The sequence below is a fragment of the Columba livia genome, chromosome 1 (assembly GCF_036013475.1).
Source record: "Columba livia isolate bColLiv1 breed racing homer chromosome 1, bColLiv1.pat.W.v2, whole genome shotgun sequence".
In the NCBI taxonomy this organism is placed as follows: domain Eukaryota; kingdom Metazoa; phylum Chordata; class Aves; order Columbiformes; family Columbidae; genus Columba; species Columba livia.
Window position 1 is genome coordinate 83,422,369 of NC_088602.1, and position 10,995 is coordinate 83,433,363.

Consider the following 10,995-nt stretch of genomic DNA (forward strand, 5'->3'; position numbering starts at 1 on the left):
TTTGTATGTTATAATTAGAATAAGCTATTATAACACTAATGGTAAGCTTTTTTAAAAGTCTTAGTTTTCATGACTGCCAGAACTTAAATTTAACGTAAGTCCACACAAAATGCAATGAAATGCCCCTTTTTAATACAAGTTCAAAGAAAAGCTTATTTGTATTCATCTTCCGTTTACCTATGGAAAAGCACAACACTAATACAGAATAAGAACATGGCTTCATACACTAATTTCAGGTTAGTCTAGTTACCTCTTCAGACACTGCACAACCTAGCTCTGCTTCAAAAATAGCCTGCAGACATTTTGAAAAATAATATGTACTACTTTTTGGAATTAGGCCTTTGAATGGCTTTGAGACACTTTCACTTTAAAAAAAGCAAAAAAGAAAAGGAGAGAGCTATTTGTATTTTCTGTCTATTTTAGCTCAGTAAAGGGACACCTACAAATGTGAGTCACCAAAAGAAAACATAATTTTCCAGCAAGGTCACAGGATTTTCTCACAGACCTTGACAGTGTACTGAAAATCAAAGGTCTTAATCCTTCAAATTTTATCACATATTCTCAACTCTATTACTGTGCATCCTATCGAAGTTAGCAAATCTTCTTACAGTCGTAAGTATATATGTGATCATTCACAGCATTGTTGCCTAACTATGCAGAGGGATAGCTTGTTAGATAAGGAGAGAAGGAAACAAGCCCCCTTTTACTCATACCTGGGTATCAAATTCCTTGGAGAAGAGAAGTTTATATATGAAGTGACAGATGCAATTTTTATAGGCTCCTTAATAAACCACCAGACCTGTATTCTGACAGCAAAAATAATAGGCTTAATACTTGCTTGAGAAGCACTTGTGTGAAATCTTGAAGTAAACACTAGCATTGAACACATTGCATATGTAACCAGAGTGGTAGGGTCTGTTTATCTACTGAACTCCATGGCAGATACAGCAGTGGAGATGACTGCCTTCCTGGCTTTGTACAATGACATTTCCTTATGTAAGATGAATCAGATGAATTCTGAAGGTTTCAATGTGAAATTAAATTCTTATATATCTTATGATTTTTGGATAAGAAAGTAGTTTAGGAATGCTGGACAACTTTAATGATTAATGTTTGTGATGCCTATACATGTACCTCTCAAGGGTAAATTTTCTGCATGGTTCATTATTAATGGAAATTGCCCGCCTAACTCCCTGTACACCATGCAGAAAATATGTTCCTTTGCATCTATCATAATAGAAAATGTAGGAAAATATTTATTTCAATATTTTAAAATTATATTCAAAGTACCACTGATAAGAAGCTAATAAATATGCAAAAGAGCTGAAGAGGAAAAGAAATAAAAGTGGAAAGAGGTTCTTGTAAGAATTTATTCTTGACACAATAAGGTGATTTGCAAAAACTTAACATAAATAAAAGCATTCTTAAGGTTATATATTCTTATACTTTCAAAACACGGAGTGTATTTTCTTTGTTTCTCCAGTAGTAATTATATAAGGTTATATAATGCATACTATGTACTTAAAATTCCTATTAGCCAAGCAAAGAAAAAAATATCACAGATTATCCTTTTCCTACATTATTGAAACACATTGAGAAAGCATATCTAGAGAAAGGATGGCATAGAACCAGAGCAGTTTTTAAAATGGGGAACTCTTTCATATCAAGGTTTAATGATGTTAACTCTTGATCAGACAGGTATCCCTTCAAGATACTGGTAAGTAACTTAAGTGTTCAGTTTCTGAATAGTGCTGCTGAAGTCCAGACGAAACCTTCTCACTGCCTTACATATGAAACTTCAGTCAAATAAAACACAGAATCATAGAACACCTCAAGTTGAAAGGGACTTACAAGGATAATCAAGTCCAAATCCCTGCTCCTCACAGAACTACCTAGAACTAAACCATGTGACTAAGAGCATCATCCAGATGCTCCTTGAACTCTGACAGGCTTTGTGCTGTGACTGTTTCTCTGGGGAACCTGTAGTAAAATAAAATAAGTGTGTATTAAGTGTAATGAGTTAAAAGGATATGTCATTTAACTGATATAAACTGCAATATCTCAGAAGACCTACCACAATATTAAGCATAGCATGAAAGATATGGCCTGGGAATTTCTTTAAAGAATAAAATACAATTTACAATATGGAATACACACAAATATACCATGAAAAATAGTAGAAAGCAGAAAAAAAAATCCCAGGAAAAAATGTCCTGTAGTAGAAACAAAGCAGCCTTGGAAAGTGGGATAGATACTCCAGGACTAACTGGAAACAAAATGTGATTATGATTTGCTTACAGAGGACTGGATGGGTGAATAATGATGTGACAAAGCCCTCGTTGTTGCAAAATTAATCAGAAGACTCAAAGCTAGAACAGATTCCTAATAGTTATAGAAGAATCTCATATAAAATAGTGTAGTAAAACAGGAAATTATATCAGTAAATGAAGGAGAACGTACGTGTGCAGACACAAAACCACCACCTACATATTATATATGCACACAGCTCCTTCCTCCCTTTTTTCCCAACATAAATACACAAATATGTAGAGATAAGAAATTTACATTCAGGCATCATCTAGTTACTGCACCTTTTTCTATTGAAACACTGATAGTGTTGAGTAGCAACAAAGCAAAGTTAGAAAGTATCAAAAGAGGAAGTGAGGAAAAAACAAAACCACAACATGCCACAGTATGAATCTATGGCTGCTCAGATTTTGAATACTATCTGCCTGGCCAATGCTTCTCAAAATACAGGCATAAGAAGTGGAAAAGATACAGAGCAAGTCTTGCTGGAAAGACACAATGCAAGACTGTAGACACAGTATAGTCCCTTAGCAAAGATAAATTGAACAGAATGTGGGCTTTTACCTTGGAGGAGAAGGAAGGAATGGTAGTCCAAGGTATAAGGAAATAATGAAGAAGTGATGAACTGAGTGAAGTGTTACTTGCCCAATGAACCGATCAGGTAGTAGACTTAGAACAAGAAATAGGCTTAATACAAAAAAAATAGTATGACTTACACCAGACATTCAAAACTGTGAATGATTTTGCCATAGAATACAGACAGTTGCAGAAAAAACTGCATTGAGAGGATGCTAACAAGAGAGTTTTGATATAACTTCTGTCTCTAGGAAATTCCTAAATTGATAATTCCTGGGAAATGCAGGAACATAACGTGAGAAAGATCATGATATTGCCAGTTTTGCCTTCTTTCACTGAATGTTTGCTGCTGGCCATTGTTTTAATTAGGAGACTCAGATGGATGGAACTCTGGAATCACATAACTGGGTAATTCCCATATTTCTAGGGTTCTACATGAAGAGAAAGACTTACTGTTCTTCTGTCATGTGCTTTTATTAAAGCCTGGACTTTGAATTTCTTCATTTTGTATTTATTAACAACTTACGTCTTTCATCACTGTACAGTTAAGCTGTTGCTGAAACCAAGACATATTGTCTACATCTACAGTTATAAATTAAGTGCATGCATAATACTCAACAAATAAATCAAAATTCTAATAAATCCCATTGGTAGTTCCTATCTGTAAATACTTGAGCTGGTTCTGAACAGATTTCACCATTATTTGCAAAATATTAATAGCATATTATGCTGTAACTATTACTATATCTCCATATTAGACAACACCTAAGTCTACTACATATTGCAAATCTATTGCCTACCTGATTCCCAAGCTATCTTAGGATCTTTTTATTATTGCTAGCCAAAGGGTAATTCTTAAAGCTACTAAAGGTGATTCTTTTAGATCCTACTAAGGAACCTCAATGGAGTCTTAGAACCCTCCTATGCAGTTTTCAGTTCTCATATGAACTGGTTAAAACTGGATGTGTTAACAAAGACAGGGAAGAAAGGCAGAAAGAAAAATAACTTATACCTCTCATGAGGGCTTTGTATAACAAAATCAAGTAGAAAGCAGTTCAGTGTACAGAATGCATTGATCCATTCCAAAATGTAACAAGTCAGTAACCATATTCTGTAATAAGCCAAGTTTCTGGATCGTCTTCAGATGTAATCTTGTATAGACTATGCAGTTATTGAAAAACCCAAGCAAAGCCCAGACTGGCTCTGTTTTGTTGTTCTCTGGACATCTGGACACTGTAATAATTTTCTCTCCCATTTTAACTGACCTCCTGTCATGTAATGAAAATGAGAAAGATTGGTCATAAATTGCTCTAATTTGGAACTCAGCACTACAAATCGTCTTTACTTCTGTGGAAAACAACATAAATTCAAATTGCTTGTATTTGGTAAACATATATACCCACTTTTCATCAGCTTTTTCTGCTCTCTTTTTTTTTTTTTCCCCTACAGAATGAAAAATGCTGTTTGAGACAACCAGTATGACAGTACTAAGCAGTATGAAATTAAACAGCAGCTGTAATGCTTGTACAAAATTTAATCTACAAAAAGTTGAAGAATTTAATCTTCCCATTTCAATTTATACCCCCAAATCTAAGCAAGGTGATTGAATGATGAGGTCTTCTCATTTTTGTGATTTTATATGGTTTTAAATATAAACTTTTTTCCCCCTTTCTCTTGGCTATTCCATATGACTAGTTGGGAAGTAGGAAAAAAAATAATTAAACCTGAGTTTATTGCTTTATCTGATTTTTCTATCCAGTACCACTTGACAGAACTTTGTTTGAAGGAGTTAAGAGTATGGTCTTACTGTTACAGTAATTTATTTCTCTAAATGAGAAGTGTTGGTTGGCTGAGAGGCACTGTAAATATTAATGTCAGATTCTCTGCACAACCGGTTCAAACACCGAAGGCATATAGCAGCTAACTTGAGCCTCTATTCAAACTAAAACAGTCTACATACTGCGTTGCTGGCTGTAAAGAGCTTAACACATCAATATTTAAAACAGTCCACAGCCAGCACACACCTGTAGCATTTTCCTTTTTTTGTGAATAGATTGCAAGATTCAATACAAATAGACAAAAAATATAAACCTATCAGTTTTGTACACTGAATAGCAAATATTAGTCTATCGCATTTTGTTTTCTGTTTTTCAGTAGCTTAATAATAAAGCAGATATTTCAGCAAGTTAGAGCTAAAGAATAAATTTGCGTAGCTCCTAATCCATCATATTGTCCCACATGGACCAGAATATCCACTCACATGAAAAAATGAAGGGGCACACCTCCACCTCAGTGGAACAACTCATGTAAAGGCCACAGGAGTTAATGGGACCATTAAAACATCTACATCTGAACATATGCCACATCTTTTACTCATTTAGTACCTTTGAAAGATGTACTATCCAGGAGTTGTTGCATCATGCTGAAGAGATATGAAAAGGACACCAAAACAATGGACTTCCACAGACATCAGTAAAACATCCTTGGCATTTCTCCAATGCTTTTGTGCTAGTTTTGGCTCTCATAGAGCTATTTTCTTCATAGTAGCTAGTATGAAGTTATGTTTTAAATTTGTACTGGAAACAGTGTTGTAATACAGGGAAGTTTTAGTTATTGCTGAGCAGTGCTTGCATAGAGTAAAGGTCTTTTTGGCTCCTCACATTGTTCCTCCAGTGAGTGGACTGGTGCTGTACAAGAAGATGAGAGGGGACATGTCTGGGACAGTTGATTCCAGCTGATCAAAGGGATATTCCATACCATATGACCTCATGTTCAGCGTATAAAGCTGGGGACAAAGGAGGAAGGGGGCCACATTTGGGGTGATGACATTTGTTTTCCCAAGTCACCATTGTGCATGATGGAGCTTTGCTGTCCTGGAGATGGCCTGCTGGGGGGAAGTCATAAAAGAATTATTTGGTTTGCTTTGCTTGTGCACACAGCTTTTGATGTAACTATTAAACTATTTGTATCTCAACACATGAATTTTCTCAGTTTTATTCTTCTGATTCTCTCCTCCATCCTGCTGGGGAAAGTGAGCAAGCAGCTGCGTGGTACTTAGTTGCTGGCTTGAGTAAAACCATAGCAGCTTTGAATCATTAGAAAGAGAACAATTATGAAGCTAGTTTTACTATTATTATATTAACTGTAAGCTTAATAAGCATGAAATACAAAAAATAAGCTACATTGAAAATCCTTATCTGTAGGTGAGAGGTACTGGCTGTAGCACATATGAACATGGAAAGAAAAAGTAAATTATTTCAGCAAACTTTCAGTGTGAGTACATTTTTCCCTAATATAAAACACGTTTTTTTTATTTTGTTAGCTTTAAGAGATCATATAGTTATGACCAATAGCAGCTGAACTAATATCTATTTGGAAAACAAGTTTGAGTTTGAAAGAGGTTACTAAAGGAGTGCCACAAGAGCATTATAGCCTATTTTCTTCAATTGATATAAGAATGAGATGTAAGTTGCTAAAACACAGAATCATAGAACCATTTCAGTTGGAAGAGAGTGTCAGGATCATAGAGCCCAAACATAACCTAAATCTAGCACTAAACTGTGCCCCTAAGAACCTCATATAAATGCCTTTTAAAAATCTCCAGGGATGGTGACTCCACCACTTCCCTGGGCAGCCTGTTCCAATGCCTGACAACCCTTTTTGTGAAGAATTTTTTCCTAATATCCAATCTGAACCTCCCCAGGTGCAACTTGAGGCCATTTCCTCTTGTCCTATCACTTGCTACTTGGGAAAAGAGATCAACACCCTCCATGCTACAACCTCCTTTCAGGTAACTGTAGACAGTGATAAGGTCTCCCCTCAGCCTCCTTTCCTCCAGGCTAAACAGCCCCAGCTCCCTCAGCTGCTCTTTATCAGACCTGTGCTCCAGGCCCCTCACCAGTTTCATTGCATCCTCTGTGCTGTCTCTAGTACCTCAATGTCTTTCTTATGATGAGGGGCCCAGGTTCATTTAAGTTATTTGTTAATAACAAAGCACAGAATGGAGAAAGATCAACCAACATGAAAAAAGACACTATAATTAAGAAAGTTCTGGGAAACCTTAAAGTAATTATGTGATTCAGTGTAAAGAAGTGTAATACAGCAAGGCCAGGGGAAAAAAAAAAAAAAATAAAGCTGATGTGCACTGTCTACGGTAATATGTTCCACAATAGCAAACAAGCAGAAGTTTTCATGAAGCAATGAATAAAGTTTTAAACCTTTAAGAATACTATTCAATGTGACTGAAAAAAAACAAAAACCACACTAAATTATGGAGTCCCTAAATGGATGCATCAAATACAAGACAGAAGAAATTCCTCCACAGTATTATTACAGCAAAACTGTATTTGTAGTGGTTGTCCCTTTCATTGGAACTAAGAACTTGTGAAGGAAACCGCAACGATGTAGGGAATCAAAAGTAGTTTCCATTTAAGTAGGTGATAAAATTTAAGTCTTACTTAGGAAAAAAAAGCAAGAAGAGAAACACTGATGTTCTTTGAGACAGCTACCCTGAGGGAACTAAGTGGCATGGGGTTGTTGGATTTCTATGAATTTTCTGATGTCCTAGGAGATCCCCCCACAGATATGAAGTCATTCACACTGCTACATAACAGTATTCTTGCCTACATAACCTTCATGAAGAGGCCTGGTATATTAATTGACATTTTAAAGTACCATTCTACCTTCTCTCTTTTGCTTCTTTATATGCATATACCTAAACATTTGTAACTTGAAGTTTTATGAGTCATTCCTAATAGCAATTAGTTCTGTGACTGCTAATGGCTGTTCATGATGTTGTGTCCACAAGTACTGCCAGAGTAGAAGTATTCCTACTAATTTCAGATTACCAGAAACATTTTTCTCCCAAAGCATGAGATGTAAACAGCTCCAGGTTACTTCATGTCCCACTTTTCAGTTAGTCTAAATCAACAGGTAGGAAATATAAATTCTTCCTTTTCTACTTGTTTACATTTTAGGTTGCTAAGGCGCATTTCTGAAAACTTTATTGAATTTTGAGTATCAACTAGTATAGTCGCAAAATAGATGGTTTTGCTTTTAATATTCCTCTTTCTAACATGTGACATAACATGACGCTGGCTCAGATTTTTAGGTAATGCTTATTATTTGAGGAGCCCACTTCATGGCACGTTGGAAACATGTCATATCTGTTTTAAAAATGCATAATTTACCACAGTTCATTATTCTACTTATTTTGAAAATAATATCTATACCAAAATCAACAGCAACTTTTATCATTAAGCACTATAAAGATTAGTTTCCTGACATGGAATTTTTAGACTACTAGAGGTCTCTTGTATCAGAATTTGAACACAACACATTCTCTCCATGTGCTGATTTCCTCAAATGGAAAGCAGAAAAATTCTCAACAAGTGTAAGAGAGCAACATCATAGGAAAAAGTAATTAAATACTAAAAAATATCACCAGATGGGAGAGAAGCTGGTAAATCCAAATGGCAGCTTCATGGACAAATTCATACCAAAAGAAGAAAAGCTCAGCAATTTCAGAGAAATTTCAGATTGTTTAAGCATGAACTTCAACGAAGTCATGTGGAAGGTGGATAATGCATCTGTGCATTACTGACTATATATTGCCAAGCCTTTTACAAGTGGGACAGATACTAAATGTCAGTTGTATTATACAACTGACATATTCAGGACATGCTTTAACAACATTCTTCCATAATAAAAGGTCACACAGGCATCACTTAGAAAAGGAAATTCTTCTTAAAACAATGTGGAGAAATATCTAATCTGTCAATACAATAGTCAAAAGACTGAATTGTACATTCCAATGTTGAAATAATGAACAGTGACAGATGCCTTATGCACCTAAAAATGCAAACGCTGAACTATTAAAACCAGAAATATATTTTCTATAAAAATTATTTCCTTCACAAAATGATATCATGTACTTAAACTGATTCTTCTTGTGCATAAACTTATATAAACTGGGAGTGACATCAGTGAAATACAGGGCAATTCAATTGCTCTGGTGTGTACTACCTATTTTTTGCTACATGTTCATTAATACTATTTGATACTGAAATTACAAATTAAAATATCTCAAGTATAATATTATTACTTTAATGTAAGGAAAGTTTATAAATCTTAACTGATATCAGTAGAAATTACATAGTAGACTCATCTCAATATGTTTCAAGACAATTAATTTACTTCATACTAGTGTATAAGCATTTCTATGTCAAAATTTATGCTTCTGGAAATTTGAAAAGTAGAAAGAAACAGAGATAGCTATATGTACATTTAAAGGCTAGATTTTCTTAAAGAAAAATCTGTAACTTCTGAAGTAAAACGAAAAAAAGAGTATTACTCGAATTATAAAAATAATTCTTAAAGTTATAGTCCAAGTAGATTTTGTTATATTTTTAATTTAACAAACCTTGTTTGGATTTGATATAAAAGACACACTGAATTGGAGAAAAAAGGCTATATCATACATATCCTTATAAATGCCTGACTACTATTGAGTGTGTGTAGTTTTGCAAATGAAGTTTTAGACAGGAAAGGACTGTATTTAGAATAAAAACAAGCTACAAATGGAACTCTCTCATTATCCATATCCCTATTATCTTCTAATAATATTTCTTCTTAGAAATGCAAATTTATCTTTCCTTGTTGGGATTATCATAGAGGTTTCTTCACTAAATATAAAGGACAACAGCACAAATAACTCACAGACTTGTTAAGTTGTCCACTACAAGTCAAGTGGATGTGAATAGCTTGAGTATATGAGAAAGAGGACTCAACTCAAAAGCACGAAAAGAATATGTATGCTATCAAGTTCTTGGCAAATCTAGGTCAGTGGAGTGGCAGTCTTAATCTCTGCTGTGAGGGTTGCCGCAATTTCTGCAGCAGTGAGCGAAAGAGAGATGAGAGACACACAAAGTGAGGAGGAGACACAATCACCACCTGAGCTACAGATCCAGTCTGATACTGTTTTTAGGAAATAAATGAGATTCCAAAGTAAATGAATACAAAATTCTCACTGTAACTGAAAGAGGGCTTTTCTCCATTCAAAGGTAAACTGAAGAAAAAGTGTTTTGTTTAAACCGCTCAGTGCCACAATGTCAAAACTTCTGTCCCACAATGTTCAACCAGGGTTGTACCATTCTCTTCAGGAAGATGCTAAAGAGAAAGACAGCACCAAGACATGTGTTTTTATTACAAACATTTAATACTTACGTGCTATACATCTATAATTTGTTTGCTCTAAATTATATTTATTATGATTATTTTATGCTGTTCCTAGTGTTCCTGCATACTAGTCTTAATACTCCTTGCCAATTTGCAGAATTTTAACCAACTTTCCAAGATGCTCTTCTTCTGATCAAGTGATAGTTTTCTCCAAGCATGGCCCCAAGTAGAACTTAGTCACAACTTGGCTGTGACAACAGAAAATGTCTTTCCAAGTGACAACACAAGCAACACACTGAGAAAAGGGAACGAGCTTAGGCTACTTTCACTGAGAGAAGTAGGAAAATGCTTGTTTTCCTACTGAGACTGAAATGAGTTTGAACTGCTACTTGGAAAAATACAAGATTGGACAGTTTTCGATTTTGCTGTGTTCAAAATAGAGGAAATTTAATTCATTTACAAAGTCCCATACTCTGCAAAAAAATCAAACATATAGAAAACATAGATTTTTTGAAAGCAATCTTATTTAGTATGAGTAACTTGGTAATCAAATGTTATAATGACCAAAAGGTTGGAAAAACAACATTAATGTTGTTCTGAGGGTCACCCAACCAAGCCAATATTTTCTGTTTCTACAAAAGAAGAATTATCTCACTTTCTACAAAAGAAGAATTATCTCACTCTTGTATGACATGCCAAAAACTGATAAAGATGCAAAACATTAATACATACGAATTTCAAGGAACTCAGGGAATGAGATAAGTTTTTTTATCATCCATAAACTAGTATGGACTAGCATGGACCTTAGGTAGTATTATAAAGTAATTAAACCTATAGAAGTACTTTAAAAAATCCTTGCGGTGAATGTTTGTACAGAATACACATCTACAACTTTGCTATATCATATCACCAATCCACGTAGCCAGACTATGAGAC